This window comes from Oreochromis aureus, linkage group 19, assembly GCF_013358895.1.
Source record: "Oreochromis aureus strain Israel breed Guangdong linkage group 19, ZZ_aureus, whole genome shotgun sequence".
Lineage (NCBI taxonomy): Eukaryota > Metazoa > Chordata > Actinopteri > Cichliformes > Cichlidae > Oreochromis > Oreochromis aureus.
The window spans coordinates 2,855,695-2,872,790 of NC_052960.1; the positions used below are offsets into that span (position 1 = coordinate 2,855,695).

The 17,096-nt window shown below is 42.9% G+C and overlaps 1 protein-coding gene across 1 annotated transcript in view; it reads right to left on the reverse strand.

Annotated features, from left to right (window-relative positions):
• The window catches only part of tiam2a (TIAM Rac1 associated GEF 2a), an 86,570-nt gene that overhangs the window by 64,702 nt on the left and 4,772 nt on the right, over positions 1–17,096 (reverse strand). The gene's annotated exons all lie outside the window — the stretch shown is intronic.

Genomic DNA, 17,096 nt, shown 5'->3' on the forward strand with positions numbered 1-17,096 from the left:
TGTTATAGATATAATCTGTGAAAATGATCATATTTTATACTGTGTGTTTCTAAGCATCTTCTTCCTTAATGCAGTATTTAATTACACATAGAAAGCTGAGAATAACGTTGATGTAAGGGGGCCGAGGGCTCGTCGGGGCTTCAGGTGAAGAAAATGATACTGCAGTTAAACATATGCAATTATGGATTTAATGTAAATAGCCATTAAATGTGTAGACTATATTTTAAAGTTAACTTATGGCTTGTTAGTTAGTTATTATATAAGGTGAGGTATGGGAGGCAATCGGTGTGAGAATCATCCTGATATGAGTCACAGTGATTGGGTCACTGACACCAAACTATTTGTTTCTATCTGCATTTATGACCACAGTCAGAACAGGCATGAGCATTTCACTCATTCCTCTCAACTCTAAAATCATTCTGCAAAGGTTTAATCCAGGATTAATGAAACTTTCTTGGGGCAAGTAGTTGAGTTTAAAGCCTTTTCTCCATGACAGCCCTTCACCTGAAACATGTCCTGCCTTGGAAAAGGTGAACAAGGCATCTTTTACATAACAGTAACAACCCTGACTGTCACATGGTCTGATGAACTGATAAGCAGTGCGATAGGGAACAGGTTTGTTTTCCTCAGGAACTCAGAAAGCATGCGGTTGCTGCCACTGTCGCTCTTTCTCTTGGACTACATTTAAGTCTTTTGTTCCATTTTCTTTCTGCCCTTCTTTGTTGAGATGTCTGAGATTCCTGATAACATGACCGTCACGGCCTTACTTCCTTAAAACTCCCTCGCAATTGGCATAAAGCTTGAGTTTCATAACGTGGCTCTTTGGCCGGGTGTGCCAGCCCAGCCCGCCCTGTCCAATCTCCATATCAGCCAGTTTACAGCTGTGGCCACCGTGCCTGTCGTAGAAGCAGATACAGTATTTCTACTCCTTTCATCACAGTCTGATCAGGATCTGCCAGCACAACAAGCAGCCTTTCATCCCCCTTGGTTGGATATACATAGCCTTGGGGGTTTTAGCTCCAGTTAACCAAGCATGTTGTTTTGAAATCAACACATCTTAATATTCATCTGCAGGAGTGTCAAAGGATTTCAGAGACAAATTAGGTTGTTAGGGAATGTGAATCATTACAAATGGAACTCGTGGCGTTTGAACTGATTCGCATCTTTTTATTGGTAATCAAACGTAGTGCAATAATCAACTGGGCAAACGTTATCAGTCTTTCCAGTGACATGCTACCGATCCCAGCACACAATGTTTCCAGGGCAGAATCCTGGACACCTTTGGAAGCTCCCTGTGTCGTCTGGCAGCGTTCGGGAGCTCTGGTCACTCCACATCTCATTAAACGTAATTGGCTCTGACGGTCATCCTGCCGCCCATCATCCCCTCCGTGTTTGTCTGTCGGCCTGGCACAAGACGACGGTCCTGACTTTGCCACTCTCGCGAACACACCGAGGAGTGTGGACAGGGCCGGTGAAATGAAATATTGGTATTGTCAGTTTATTGCTTTAAAACACAACAGGGAGCAGAAAGCATTGAGCTCAGCCAGAAACGTCTCATTTTTATGCTGACGCAATAAAACAGCTCGGTGTGGGCTTCCACAACACACACATAGTGACACACATCCACACCTCAGTCCCTCCTTCCTCGCCTCTTAAATGAGGCTTCTCAACACCCCCGGTCCAGCTATTCCGACTGTCATCGCTTTGTTCTGCCATTATGGCTTCTCTAATAGGATCGTCACAGTTCGTGCATTTCTATGTGAGTGTGTGTTACTGTACGTGAGACGCAGGGAGGGGGCTGCAGATTCCCCGATGAGTGATGCTCACACCCTTCTCATAGCTGCCTTTTGTAGGCTGTGATATGGCCATTATTACCACTATATGAGGTGCTGAGATGTGAGAGCTGGCCTGTTCAGCGTCCACGTGTAATTACCGAACTGATTTGAGAAGTAAGCCCTAATGGTTTGCTGTGGCTGGAAGACATTTTTCTCATAGAGTTGTGTGAAAGGCCGGCAGGGTTAGGCAGAAGGTGCCGGGAACACGGTTTTTGTGTGCGCAGCATTCATGAACACAAAGAAGGAGATGCCATAAGGTGCATGTGAGACAAAGGGAGGGCTATAATCAGAGCCACCGCTGCCACACCCTGAAACAACTCCTTACTTGTTTCTAAATATGGCAGCCAAAATGAAAGAGGCCATGGCAGCAGCTCACGCAAAGGAAAGCAGAAAAAATACGCACTTAAAGATAAGGTAGAAAAAAGCCAGGGTGTGTTGGAAAGGCTTTTAATTGAATACAACAGGGCTGATCCAAGTGATAGCTTGTACACTCCTGAGGGCCTAACTAATGAGAAATCAATGGCTTAGACGAGTAAAGTGTGTCACAGCGGCCACCCTTTTGCACCAATGTTATTAGGGTCTTTAAAGGACAGACACAGCACTTAAAGCCCCTGATTTACATGCACTTACATTAGTATTACATTAAACCCTCAGTTCTTTCAGTGTAATTCTATTTTATTTTCGAGTCAAGCATCTTTGAAAATGCCTTTCCAACTGTGGACCTGCAAGTTTCTTTTTTTTTTGTGAGATATGTGTCAGAGTTGAAGATGACGACTGGCACAGTCAGGTAGATGCTTGATATAATGTTTTTTGGCTGTTATCAGATGATATATAAAGCTGGATGGATTCAGCTGTGTGGGAAATGACATATTTGACAGATGTGTCCTCCACACATTGCATCATGTGTTTGTCTGACTGCCTGTCTGCAGCACGATCGTTCATTACCGAGCAGTGAGGGGAGCTGGATGTGTTTGCTGATCACTTGAGTTGCAGGTGAAGAAACTCTCACGAGGCTTCTACAGAGTGATGAGCTGAATTACTCTTTTGTTTGCCTGCGTGTGAGAAAAGATTGAGACGGCCGTGTGATGAACAGGATGGGACTGTAAGATAAGTATAGAGCTAAGTGTCGGCACCTGAAACCAGCATAACAACAAAAAGTAATAAAACGTTTCTTGTTAACCCAGTTTAAAAAAAAAAAAGGATATAATCCATGTTAGTTTGCAGAGTATGATTACATACAACTTCCCTAAAACTGCCTTAGGGAAAGCATGGTTTTCTTTCTGTGGTTGATTGCCTGCCTCCATCCATCTATACTTGCACTCATTACCATCTGCAAAATGAATCACTTCAAGGTAAGTGCAGTGAAGTTGTTAAAGGATATCCACAACTCCCAGAGCTTTGAAGCAGGGATTATTAAGACAGCATTATGTTATCCATCAGTCATCATGGAAATGATTACGGATTCTGCACACATAGGAAACGCATAAGAGAATCCAGAAAGAAAAGGAAAGGGCACGTGGCTATGATAGGTTATGATACGATACAAAAAACAACACAATACAAAGCTACAGGTTGAAAACACATCAGACATTATGTCATTTTAAAAGCCCATAAACTGCTTCAAAAGCATACAGCTTATTATAGCATGAAGACAGCAAACCTCCTGACACTATACCACAACTGATGTTATTTGTGCACATCACAACTCACATGACTAGTTATGGTAAATACCCACAGTGGCACCAGATAAACAGCAACAAAAATAAAACACTAAGAAAGAAATCAGCCAATCGGGAGTTTTAAAACTGTAGAACAGGAAGTGATTTGTTGGGGCCATGTCATAGTAAAACGTGCACAAACCCCTCGTCAGACTACTTGTTAATGTAAAATACTGCGTGTACAGTGTATCCAGCGTGTGGTATAACAGGATGTGTGGCCCTGTCTCAGACCTGATGAGCATCTGTTGTGTGGAAGCTGCTCTATGGTTTTACCGTCGAGGCTGCACTGCTGCACAAGGAGAACTTTGTGAAATAAATCTTCTTTATCCCTTTAAGTCTCTGTGTTTTATCTAAACTGGCTTTTTTCCTGTTTACCACTTCCTCTCAGGTAACCATGCCCACCTGCACCAGCTCCAAAACATTCAGCTCTCGCTTGTTTTTACAGTCAGCAGGTCCGGAAGAAAACTGTCAGTCCTGAAACAAAAACATGTTTGTCGTCCAGGCGACGTCAAAGTTGGTGCATGGTGGCACCGTACCACGTCTAAACTCATGGAGGATATGACTGACGGAGGACAACCCGGCGCGCGGTTAGCGTGACATCAGGCCTGGGTCTAAAAATGCACCAAAGTACACACGGCTGTCCTTTTCTTTGCCCGAATGTGGGGCAGACTCGACACTGACAAAGTTAAGAGCATGTTAGTGACTGAATATATATCCCACACGAGAGAGCAAAGAATATAAATGATTGAGGGACTTTGGAGAGATTACTTTATGAAAGACAGATCAAGACTGGACAAGCCTCATCTTTTATAGACTGAGTGAAAGAGAATAAGGAAACAGTCTGTAGCTCTGGGCTGGCGTGACAGTTTAAGCTGCTTTAAACCTCTTCACTCCTGCAGCCACAGCCCTGCAGACCAGTGGAGGGGAATCCACAGCAAACGCAGGGACGTTTGATTGAGTTATCGCAAGCTTACACCGAGTCAAATGATAGAACACATTACAAGCCAGCAAACATGCCTAAAAATCAAAAGCTTCATTCAGTAAAAAACAGTAAAGGCTGATTCCAATGAGCTAAATGCAATCATTCACTCTGAAGAGTAATGTGATTTGTATTGGGCTAAATTCAGCTCGCTCAAACTCAATAAGAGCAACGAGACGAGCTGAAAACAAGCAAGACGCAAACAACACTGAGCAGAAAGTCTCAGAATGGATCTTTATTGTAACAAAACTCACCCAAAAAATTAGTCATTCGCTAATAAATGAAGTAATTAGTGTGTTTTGAGGATGTGTGCTGCAGTATCTAAAGCATGAGAACCAAATTGTTGTTGCATCATTAGGACTGTGACTGTCCCTCTGCCGTGCCCACTAAGGTAAGGTTCCCACACCCGTAACCTCCTCACTCCCTGCTGACAAATACTTTCACACCCATGTGAAGGGAATCTGGGCGCTGTTACAGTCACCTTGTTAAATACCTGCTCATTTCACTTCTTAATTGGAAACACATACAGTGCTCTGGGTCTTTACCACAATATTATCACCTACTAGTGTGATGCACTGTAACAGAGAGCACCAAATCTAAGGGAAGGGCAGCGGGGGGGCGGTCTGTCTGACATGTCGGTTATTAAACAAAGCAGGACCTGGAAAGCTGATACCTTCCTCCAAACCACCTGGACTGGTTTGTTTACGGGCCTTGTGAGGGAGACATTTAGATCAGCCTTTGTGATTGTAAGATTACGTTAGCATGTTTGTGTCTTTGTTTTCAGCTTATGACCATTCAGGGATAAACTTCAGTTAGTTCAGAGGAGAAATCTGTGAAGATAAAGTTCAATAAAAGAAGAAAAGACTGCTTTGCTGTTGCCGATCCCCTCCAACGAACAAGTCACACTTTGAAATCTCTACCTTAAAATGATGTGCACACACAAGTTCGATGCCTGGATTCATTCTGCTGCAACGGTTAGCATGTGCAGCTAACTAGTTACCTTCATCAGTAACTTTTAATGGAGTAACTTTTATCCAGTGCCAGAGAAGACTTCTTTATCGAAGTGAGTTTGTGTGGTTGCAGGTTCGTTCTGCGTTTCACAAAGCAGGACAATCCAGGGTACGTTCACTGGCAAATGAACTGTAACTGACAAGTCGTTAGCCAATGAATGTGCGGTTTCACGGCCAAACAGGTGATGAAGGTGGAAATGTTTATCTGGACCAGGGGTCCCCAACTCCAGGCTTCGAGGGCCGGTGTCCTGCAGTTTTTAGATGTGTCCGTGATCCAACACAGCTGATTCAAATGGCTAAATGACCTCCTCAGTTTTGTATTCACTGTGATCCAAAATGAGGAAAGTGTTTCCTGAGGATCATTTTTCCATAGATTTAGGATCTGCAGCTATTGTCTCCTGAGTTGTCATTAAAAAAGTTTCATCAGGTTGATCTTCACTTTTATACACTATCATCATCAAAGATTCTTAGCATTCATCCCCTCAGGATGCGTCATCGGCATCAACAAACTGGGGACTGTAATCAAAGTATTAATTTTACACTGAAGATGGTACAGTTTGTCTGTGGGACCGGGATAATAAAGATAATTATAGAACGTCTTACAGCATTATTCTTTTAGTCTTTCCAGGTAGAAATGTTTATTTATAGTCAGGCCGACCACTGTTCTGACGTGCAGGAGCTTCGTGAACAGAAAAGCACTCAGCACGTTTCTGTTTTGTAGCTGGAGGTCTCCCCAAGTGCTGCGGTGTGCAGATCAGGCCGTGTCCAGCTTGTAAAGCATTGTGGATGTGAATGTCAGGTCAGTTATGTGAGCCATTTGGAAGGGGAAGGAGGCGAACTTCTTAAAGGTGAGTGCTAATTATGTAATGACGTCTCGCTACCTAAAGTTCATCCATGGGCTGTTAATATTAGGGTCATAGGAGCCTCATAGGACTGTAGAGACGAGCAGTAATAGTTTGGTAGGTGATCTTATGACATAAATCTATTTTAAATGATTTTCCAATGTCAGGCAAACCACTCATACAGATTAAATGACCCACAACTGACAGCCAGAGCTACAGTGAAGAAGGAGGGGCTGGTGTGATTTTGTCACTACATTTCTACAGCGTGTTCAGGAGCAGTGTTTGCGTGCAGTGCCATGCTCTACACTTTGTTTAGCAGCTGTGAACAAACTGAGAAGCCAGTCGTTAGAGTATCTGATCGATTAACTTCCTGACATTTGGCTAAATAAACCTGATAAAAATGACTAGCTTCCAATAAAGAAGTCACATCTCTGCCTGTTGGTGTTTGCCCTAAGTGAGCACGACCAGAACTCAACACTACAGTCAAGCGCTTCTTGCTGTCCCTCCGGCATTTGTGGTCTCCATAGCAGCTCTCTGTGTTTACCTATTAGCCTATTTACCTAATAATAGCTAATGGATGTGTGTATGTGTGCATCACTTTTCATTTGGGCTGTGAAATCAGATTAGCTCTCCTGTGTGCTGTGTTGCGTGTGCACACTCACATGTTTGATTTGAGCACAGTGTGTGCATGATGTGCACGAGAAAATCCTGCATGCTCCACAGAAACGCTTCTAGCTGGCTCCGCTTGTTGTTGTGTGCTGTTAAAAATACTAAAGCACGTCTAAGTGGATAATGAAGCGGATATCTGCAGGAGGGAAACGCTCCAGGTCTTAGGGAATACGCAGGACACCCCAGACAGGTTTAGTGCTGTTGAATCACGAGGTCATGGGAACCATTTGGTTTAATTCTTGTTTTCAGTCATATTTAGTTATTTAAATCATTTTTAGGTGTGTTTATGAGAGCATTATCATCTTAGCGAAGTTTCCCACATGCAACACTAAGGTTGGGATTATACTTGCATGTGAACAGACTTCTTTGTGGCCCCATAACTCAACGAGGCCTTGAAAGATAAAAGCTACAGCTTTGTCAACTATTAAGTTCAAGTGTAATTAGGTTCATATACTCGGACTAGTGTGAAAAGTGTGAGAGAGAAGAAGCAAGGCAGATTTATGAGGGCTCAACTTCTCCCAAGGTTCTTTGCACGTTGGTCCAGCAGCATCATTACAAATCTTTAAAACCAGCTTTTCTTTGCTAGAGTTTGGTTTGCTTTTGTTCTACACCAATCAAAAATAAGATCATTATGAAGCACGCGGATCTACTGCAGTGCAGCCGATAAACTACTGCTTAACAAGTTAGCTTGTTGCAAGTACTCAGATGTGACAGGGTCATTTCAGCGATCGGGTTTTGGGAGAACTGAGTTTTATGACGTTGTACTCTGATCCTGCCTTCGCACACGTGTAATGAATGTATCGAGGCGTTTCTATATATAAACTGTGCTTACATCAGCTAAACTGTATCAGCTGGGCAGAAAATTTATGAATCCACATCTGATAAAGTATAAACCACGACACAGCTCGTCCACACGTGTAACACTAACTGGCTCAGAGGTCACTTTGCTGATGTTTCTGACTTTTTAAATTATGATATATGATGATGGAAGCTAAAGTAATGTTTCTGTTATTTTGGCCAGCCTTACTTGCTCACGATGACTTCATAAGGATAAGGAAACCTTTACACGGTACATGTGATACCCAGTTCCCCTCTTTTCTCTGTGCAGTTAGGGTTTCACCGGTTTACCCCCTGAACCAACAGCCAGACATCACTGACACTTATTCTTCCTAACAGAGAAACTCTTTGAGATGAGTGCAAGTTTCACGTTTCTCATTTTCTCCCTGGTGTCCCACGCGACAACACAGAATGTGTGTGTGTGTGTGGTGGGTGTGAGTAAGAAGGTGGGTGGGGGCCAAAATGGGTTGGCAGTAGTGTACGCTGTCTGTTTACTCATTAGAAACAAATCCCTCTGTTACCCTGTCAAACATGGTGACCCTCCTCTGCCGACTCCCACTCACGTGTGTTTGTTACTGTTCTCGTCTTCGCCTCCATGTTCAGTTTTCTGCTGAGTTTAAATTCGTTTCAGGAGTTATCTTTGTGACTCAAGCTGCACAAAAGCCTCATCTGATGTTGTGCTGGACTGCATTATGTTGCACAGACACTTCCTGTTTTGTCTATTGTCTGATTTTTATTTTGTTTTTTTACATGTGCTGTGCTGAAACATTGGAAATGGAATAGAAATCCCCTTTAGATTAAAGAATCAGACATTTTAACATAGAAAAGGTTTTATTGTTTTGCCTCAAAAGCCTCTTAACTCCCACAGATGAAATAAAATCTAAAAATCTGATACACATCTTCACATGTATTCATGTAGTCAGGGTATAGCATAGTAATTAAATGCAAATTAGTCAGAAAAAGCAAAGCAAATGGAAACATTTTGACTTTATATTGACTATGTAACGTTTTTGCAATGCCACAGTCATCTTTAAAGTGCTCACACACGGCACTGCACGCTCCAGCGATCAAGAGAGCGATTAAGCAGGGATTCAAGTGCCTTCTTTGCTTTAAGTGTTGCTTTCCTCTGATTGGTGGAGGTTAGACCTATAGCCTGAAAGGTAGCTTTCATATATTTCAGTTTTTGTTAATGCTTAATATTCATTGAACCCCTTCAGTCAAGATAACACAATAAACTACAATGTTTTGAAAGCAAATACAGCAGTCATCATGAAATTCAAGGACAGCCTTTGAGTATTAATTGTGATATAACGTTTTTTATAGCATTGATATTTCTACACATCTAATCAGCCAATCACGTAGCAGAAACTCGTTGAATTTAGGCATGTAGACATGTTCACGTCAGCCTGCTGAAGTTCAGACTGAATGAATGGAGAAGAAAGGTGATTTAATGACCCTGAACGTGGCCCAGACGGGCCGTCTGAGTATTTTACAAACTGCTGATCTACTGGGATTTTCCTACACAACCATCTCTGTTTACAGAGGACAGTCTGAAAAAGACAAACATGAGGTCATGTGGTACGAGGTCTTCAAGATAAGATGGGGCTTGATTATTATTATTACAGGGCTTGACCTTGTGAGGAGAAGGATTTTAAATGTGAACCTGAATTTAACAGTGAGCCAATAAAGAGACGTTAATATGGGAGAAAAGTAATAAATGCACAAAGTAGTTTTTCAGCGTCACTCTGAGACGTGGCCAAAAAACGACTCCAAGGTCCGTCACAGAGTTTTTAGAGGGAAAGGTAATGTCATCCAGAGTAAACATCTGGTTAGATAACAGATTTCTAAGGTTTTTAGAGCCGAGAACAATAACCTCAGTTTGACCTGAATTTAGAAGCAGGAAATCTCTTTATGTCTTTATTGTATCATCTGGCTTCATGGATAAATAAAGCTGGATATCATCTGCATAACAATGAAAATGTATGCAGTGGTCTCTAATAATGTTGCTGATCATGTCCATCCCATCCAGCAAGATAACGTGCCACGTCACAAAACTCACATAATCTCAAACTGGTGTCTTGAACATGACACCAAGTCCTCAAGCAGCCTCCACAGTCACCAGATCTCAATCCAACAGAGCCCCTTTGGATGTGGTGGAACGGGAGATTCACATCTTGAACGTAACCAACAAATTCTCAGGAATCGTTTGTGTGTCCCTAATGAAGTGGCCAGAGTGTGTATATATCAGTTGTTGTTGTTTCTACATATCTTTGGTTAATGTCATCATTTTCTTTCTAAAATCCAGCCTTCTACTTGTTCTACTTTTCCACATTTTAAAATCTGTGTTTATATCAAACCTGTACCAGCCAACTGCTATTTTTTCCACCAAAAGGCCGACTTTGTTTGAGATCAGTTTCCTTAGTTTGCTCTTCAGCCTCACTCACATGATGCAGAGCTTTACAAACTATATTTTTAGCAAGTTTTATGATCTGGGCAGCATCTCCCACTGAGAGGCTCCGTTACCAAGAAATCCGACCAGACTGTGACACGCTTCACTGGGGAGAATGGAGAGTGGAGCACAAAGATGGAGCTGCAGAGAAGGAAATTAGACACGACTGGCCAAAGGAGTAAAAAAAGGATAAGGGGAGGCAGCAGAGCACAATAATAATGAAGGTATGGAGGGAAACGCTCAACCACACAGAATGAGGGAAGAGAGAGTTGACGTAGAAAGACATGGCAGGCTGTGAGCAGTGCAGCATCAGCGCGCTTCTGCTCATCACTCATTTATCATTTCATTTGCAGAGGCTGTGGTGCAAAGTATGTCGTTTTTATGAGTATCACCTAAGAGGAGGGCACATCTCTGAGTCTCCGAGTTGAAGAGTGAATGATGAGAATGGTTAAAATGCAGAGATGCAAATAAACTCAAAGTATTTTCAGCCACACAGCTGCTTTTATTGAATAAAAATGACAGTAGCTTGGTTTCCGCCTGTGCAGCCGCCTGCTTATAAATGACTACATGTCCAGAAGTGACGGGAGAAGAGAATTTATGTTGAGAGAGAAAGGAAGAAATAAACTGGGAGTGCGCTTCCTCTAAAGCTTCTATAGGTCACAGACTTCTCAGCCCTGCACACACACTGGTGTGACATCTGCTGTGGATTGGAGCTGCCACACTGCAGTCTCTGCTGGGGCCGGCCATCGCAGATGTTCTCTCCACCCATGGGAGAGGCTGGCGCTCCAGAGAGACACAAAATCTGTTCTTTAACTCTTTAACAGTGGATCGATAGCTGCACACGAGAACTTCAAACCATCAAAAAAGCTTGAAAACAAGCAACAACAAAGGGAGGGGTTCATGAATATTTAAGCCACCTTTGCAGGTAGCTGTGTGTTTTTTACTCTGTGTGCAAGTTCTTGAGAGAAAGTGCCAGAAATCGAGAGCTTTTGCTTATCTACAGTATGTGTGTGACAGCCCGGAGACCCCTGATGCCTGCTGGTCATTAATAAACATGATGATGAATGTTTAATCCCCATCAGCGGGGCGGCATAGGAACCCTCACGGGTGATATCGACAGAGCCGCACACACGCGCACAAACTCGGCAGATTGGACAAACGGCAGGAGGGAGGTTTGAGGCGCTGCACACGGGGTTAACCACTCACGAGGAGGACTCAGGATCTACTTTTCTGTGTTAACATGTGGGGAGAATTTCCTCTGCAGTATTTTTTTTATGCATATTAAAAAAAAAACAACCCCATAAAGGAATGGTTGACGGCAAACTCTGATTTCCATGTTTTTCCTCTGCAGTTGCTGTTTATCCATCTAAAATGTTTCAGAGACATCTGGCGTAAAGTTGTCTGACTGCTCTTCAATATAATGGAACTAAAGGGCACTTGCCTATAAAAATATATATCTGAATAAAAAAAGTAACAACATCTGTTTCCAGAAATCTTGTCGTGAGCCGTTTCTTCTCTTTATGAAACTACACCTGCCAACTGCACCACCGTGCCAAAGGAAGCATGCATTTATCTGTGATGAGAGGCTTGTGGTGGGACAGCGAGACAGAACGTCAGCACTGATGGTGTCCACCCTCATGTTAGCTGGCCACACCCCAACCTTTGGAGGGGAATGAGTAGCATAGAAACAGATCACCACATGAGTTGTAGAGAGAGACATAACCGTGAGTTTTTCAAATGCATTTTTCGGCACTTTGAGCAACACAGTAGCTCCAAACCTTTTGATCTTGGGTTTAACTGAGAAGCATGAACAATCCATTAAAAAAAACACAAAAAAAACCCCCATTTGCTTCTAAGGAGCTAAACTGAGAAGATTTCTCTTGGTAACGCAAAGTTATCCATATTTTAACTTTTTTAGCTTTTCAAAAAAAGCGCATCAACACACGAAGACGTTCAAAGGTTTAACGCATCAGGAGCTTCCAGCGAATATGATCCCATAAACAACAACACGTGACATCTTACACCAGGGGTCTCAAGCTGAAATGAGCCGCGGGCCACTTCAGCACCGTCATCTCATTGGAGGGCCACTTTAGTGTCCAAGTAGTACAAAAAAAACAAACAAGAAAATACCCACTAATATTTCCTGAAATGTAGTGTTTTGTTTTGTTTTTTTTAATTTAATTTCAAATATTGTATAACAAGAAAAAACTGTGCAAACATGAACACCATTTTTTTCTCACTCTTAAGCAGAGATGGGCAGTAACGCGTTACTGTAATCTGATTACTTTTTTCAAGTAACGAGTAATGTAAGGGATTACTATTGCAAAAACGGTAATTAGATAACCCTTACTTTCACCAAGGAACGCTGCGTTACTGCGTTACTAAAACCGTGATTTTTTGCAAGAATGTCTCATGACAGTGACGTAAGCGAGTGCAACGTTGGTGACAACAGCTGTCTGCAGATCAACAATGGATCGAGTGCAGAGAGAGTATGAGCGTGCAGCGTTTAAAGCGTGGAAGTACTGACCTTACTTTGAGTTTGATTCCATAAAAAGTGACAAAAACATTAGTGTCCGTTGTGCGTGGGAAGAAAACTTCTTTTTACAGCGAAAAAACCCCTAAACTTCCAAGCAAGCACCGAGTGCGCTACGAGAAACTCGCGGATTCTTCCACTGACCGCCGCGGCACACCTGCACCAGGGTAAACCTCCGCCTACCCCACTCCTGCTTTACAGGTGAAAATAGAGCAACAGGACCGCTGAGTCTTTGATTTTATTTATTTTCTGCTGTGTTTTACTTGCATCTATTTGAAAGAGTGAGTGTAAACACAAAAAAATATTTTATTTTATGTGCTGGAATGTGCAGAAAATAGGTTTAAATGTTAAACAAATTTCTTCCAGTCAGAGAATGTTGCATATAATTTAATTTTTGCTTGATGCATAAAGTTAAAAGATTAAAACTAATAAAACAAGTTTTAAAAAGAGACGTTTCCATTTGATTACATTTTGTATGATGGATTATGCAGAAAAAGTAGAATTGGGTTGAAAGATCTATCGCTTTATCACCTATTCAGGTTGTAAATCGTGTTTTTAAAAAGTAACTAAGTAATTAATTACTTTTGAAAATAAGTAATTAGTAAAGTAACGGGATTACTTTTGGGGGGAAGTAATCAGTAATTAGTAACTGATTACTTTTTTCAAGTAACTTGACCAACACTGCTCTTAAGTACCTGAAGCCTTTCATTGAACTACCAAATAAACAAATTGGTCGCTCTTTCTGGCCAGACACGTGGCAGCACTTTTGCTATAAATTTGAGTTTTTGACTGCAAGTGAAAATTGTTTTCTTTCCAAATAAATCTCTCACTGAACTAACACAGCCAATCCCTCAACATGTTTGTCCTCGAACCGTGGTAAGGAGACCTCTGGCTGATACGTCGGGTTCATGTTGGGCTCGTAGCCGGAACGAGCTTTACTGTCTGGGACAACTTTGCTAGCGAGAGACAGAGAGAGGCGCTGAAAGGCTGCTCCAGCACAACTTTATTGTTTCGGAGAAAAACACGAACACAGTGTACAGTCCAGTCTTAATAGCTTACTTATAACTGGGCTCGTCAGGCACTCTTTTTGGCTGTAGTGGTTATTATTATATTTACATGCTTCCATCTCCCGTTTCTGCTCGGTAGCAGCTCCTGGCGTTCACACACACACAGCGGGAGGGGCAGTCCCACACGGTCTCCCTGCAGCAACAACACCGCCCATGGGGCTACAGTCTTAAAGCGCCATGCCTGTAACGCTCTGGTCATATTGCCCTTATATTAAATCATTTTTCGAATAATAATTTTTAAAAATATTTCTTCACCTCTACTTGCGGGCCGCAAGTAGAGGTGACGTGGGCCGCAAATGGCCCGCGGGCCGCGAGTTTGAGAACCCTGTCTTACACCGTGTCATTATTCAGGAAGAAAAAGAGTGAAAAGTCCACCCTGTGATTCTGTAGCCTGTAGAATATCTCTCAGCTGCAGTAACTTGAAGTCATGGTTTCAGTCCACGAGCCAGTGTCCACCAGGCTTTAGCTGTCAGACAGATTTCCTCACATTTGACTCTGGAGTACTTTGGTATCCAGAGGAGTTTGTGGTCAACCCAACAAACTGCTCGGTGCCCAGATCATCAGCCCTCCACCACCGTGCTGACAGCCGGTCTGAGGTGTTTGTGCTGATGTGCTGAGTTTGGTTTTGTGCTTCATGGACGAGCGTCTCCACTTCGCTCTCGTCTGTCCAAAGGACATTGCTCCAGAGGTCTTTTGGTTTCTTAAGATGTAATTTTGCAAACCTAAGCCATGCTGCTATGTTCTTTATGGAGCCCTTACAAACAAGCCAAACATGTTCAGTCCTTTCTTAATCATATTATCGTGAACTTTAACCTTTAGCATGCTATCTGAGGCCTGTAAGGTCTGAAATGGAGCTCTGGGGATGAATTTGTCCAGCTTTTTGAATGATTGCACTTGTGAATAATCTTTCTCACTGTGGAATGATGAACTTTAAATTGTTTTGGAAATGTCCTCACATGCCTCAGGAATTGATGGGCAGCTCCTCTAAGACCACTGCTGATGTCTTTCCTCCTTTGGCACTGAGCTAACACACAGCTGAATGACCGGAAACAGAGGTGCTCACACTGATGGTCAGTGCATGTCATTAGCAGCACCCTCGCGACTCCCATGGAAGCGGTAAAGGTGTGCTTTATGATGTTGTCAAGGGCAAAACCTTAGAATTAAAAAGACGATGTACTTTTTCTTTTTTGGTCGTATTTGAACAGGAACAAAGAAAATGAACATCAGAATAAACCGAAAGAACTGATCACAAATGCTTGTATTGATTTCACGAAAATGTTATTTGCTGTATTTACTATTAGAAATTGTGAAATCAGACTGCAGAATATTCCATGATAGCTTTGGGGTGGCTGTGGCTCAGGTGGTAGAGCAGATCAGTTACTGATCGGAAGGTTGGTGGTTCGATCCTAGGCTTCCCCAGTCTGCATGTCAAGTGTCCTTGGGCAAGATACTAACCCCAAATTGCCCTCCGATGCATTCATCGGAGTGTGAATGTGTGTGAATGTAGTTATAGTTTGCACTTGCGTTTAGAAGTGCTTGCATGAGTGGGTGTGAATGGGTGAATGAGGCATGTTGTATGCAGCGCTTTGAGTACTCCGGGAGAGTAGAAAAGCGCTATATAAGAATCAGTCCATTTACCATTACTTTTATTTTTTTAAATTTCAGGTATTTGCTGCTGGTGGGGATTTGATTATGACATGATAAAGTAATAGATTTTTAGGAAGTAAGAGACATGACTGTGTGGTATTCTGTGGAGAATTTGGAAAGAAGACAAAGAAGGTGCTATTCCTGATCCCAGAGCTGTTTCAGAAGCTTTGACTTTATGTTGAATTTGAAATACGCTGATCCTAGTACTACTTTCAGCCTTCAAACTCTCCATCAGTTCTACATGTTCTAACATCTACGAGTGACAAACGCTGCTGCAGTCTATCCATAAAACACATTACCAGGTTTGATCACATGCCACCCACCACCACCATCACCCCTCGCTCCTGCCTCATTCTGGTGAGTCTGGAATTTCCTCTTTTTTTATACTTGACACCGTCTGCTCCGTCTCTTGTGCACACTTGTGAGTGACGCCTCCGACTCTCAGGAGGGAATCTGCTTCTCACCAAACAAACAGGCAGACAACGAGGAGGCCTTCGGGGCTAATTACCAGCTAGCTGCTGCTTGGAAACGGCAAGGAGGGGTGGTTAAAAAGGGTGGGGGTTAAAAGGGGCCGGGGTGGCGAACAAACAGCGACTGTTTATTCATGTGTGGGCAGGTAGACGCACACTCACTATCCTCCTTAACGGAAACAATGAAGCTTGTTTTGGCGGTTTATGAAGCAGGTGTCACATCTGCAGGAAGAAGCTGAGTCAGCCTTTAATAAGCAGCTTTTATAAGGTCGTCTTTCTCAAATGATGACAGACCCATGAATGGAGGCAACACCCGGCGCATGAGAGTAAAACAAATACAGCTTAAGCTGCACGAATGTGTGTGTCGAGGTGTTGTCACACACCCCGTGTCGCTGCAGAGGAGTGCAGAAAAAGGAGAGGAGGCTTCATAATGAGAAAACCGATCTGAGATTTGGTTAAAGAGTGCGTACAACATTTTAACGGGCCCACCCTCGTGTGAGCAGCGCTGATGTCAGAGTGATGGGGGCTGCATCCAGTACCTGCCTGTCTTTCCTGATACACATCTCCCAGTTTCCCCCATTCTCAGGCACAATGTGCTGTGCTGTCAAACAGCACGCTCCCTGCTTGCTCAGCATCTTCCGCCTCATCCCTATTGCACACTCCCCAAGCACACATATATGCATATTCCTTGTTTGTGTTAGCAGATTTAATAAGCTCCCCATCACCCAGCACAACACTGTGCCTGCTGTGAGCCATGGATGGACAAAAAACAAAACAGAGAGGGGGAATCAGGTGTTTGTGGATTGTAATTGCCTCCCTGACGACTCTCATTTTCCCATAGTCCTCCCTCTGTTCCCGACAGTGGCGCCCTTTAACATCCCCTGCCCCGATGACCCCACATTCACCCTTCGAGAAGCGCAGAGACAGCTGAAGACGAGAAGCAGAAGCACCAGAAGGGCTCGTGCAATCGCTCCAGCCACTTTTAGCAGATAGGCGCATGTAAACAGATCATGTATGTTTACTGATATTTGTGTGTTTTG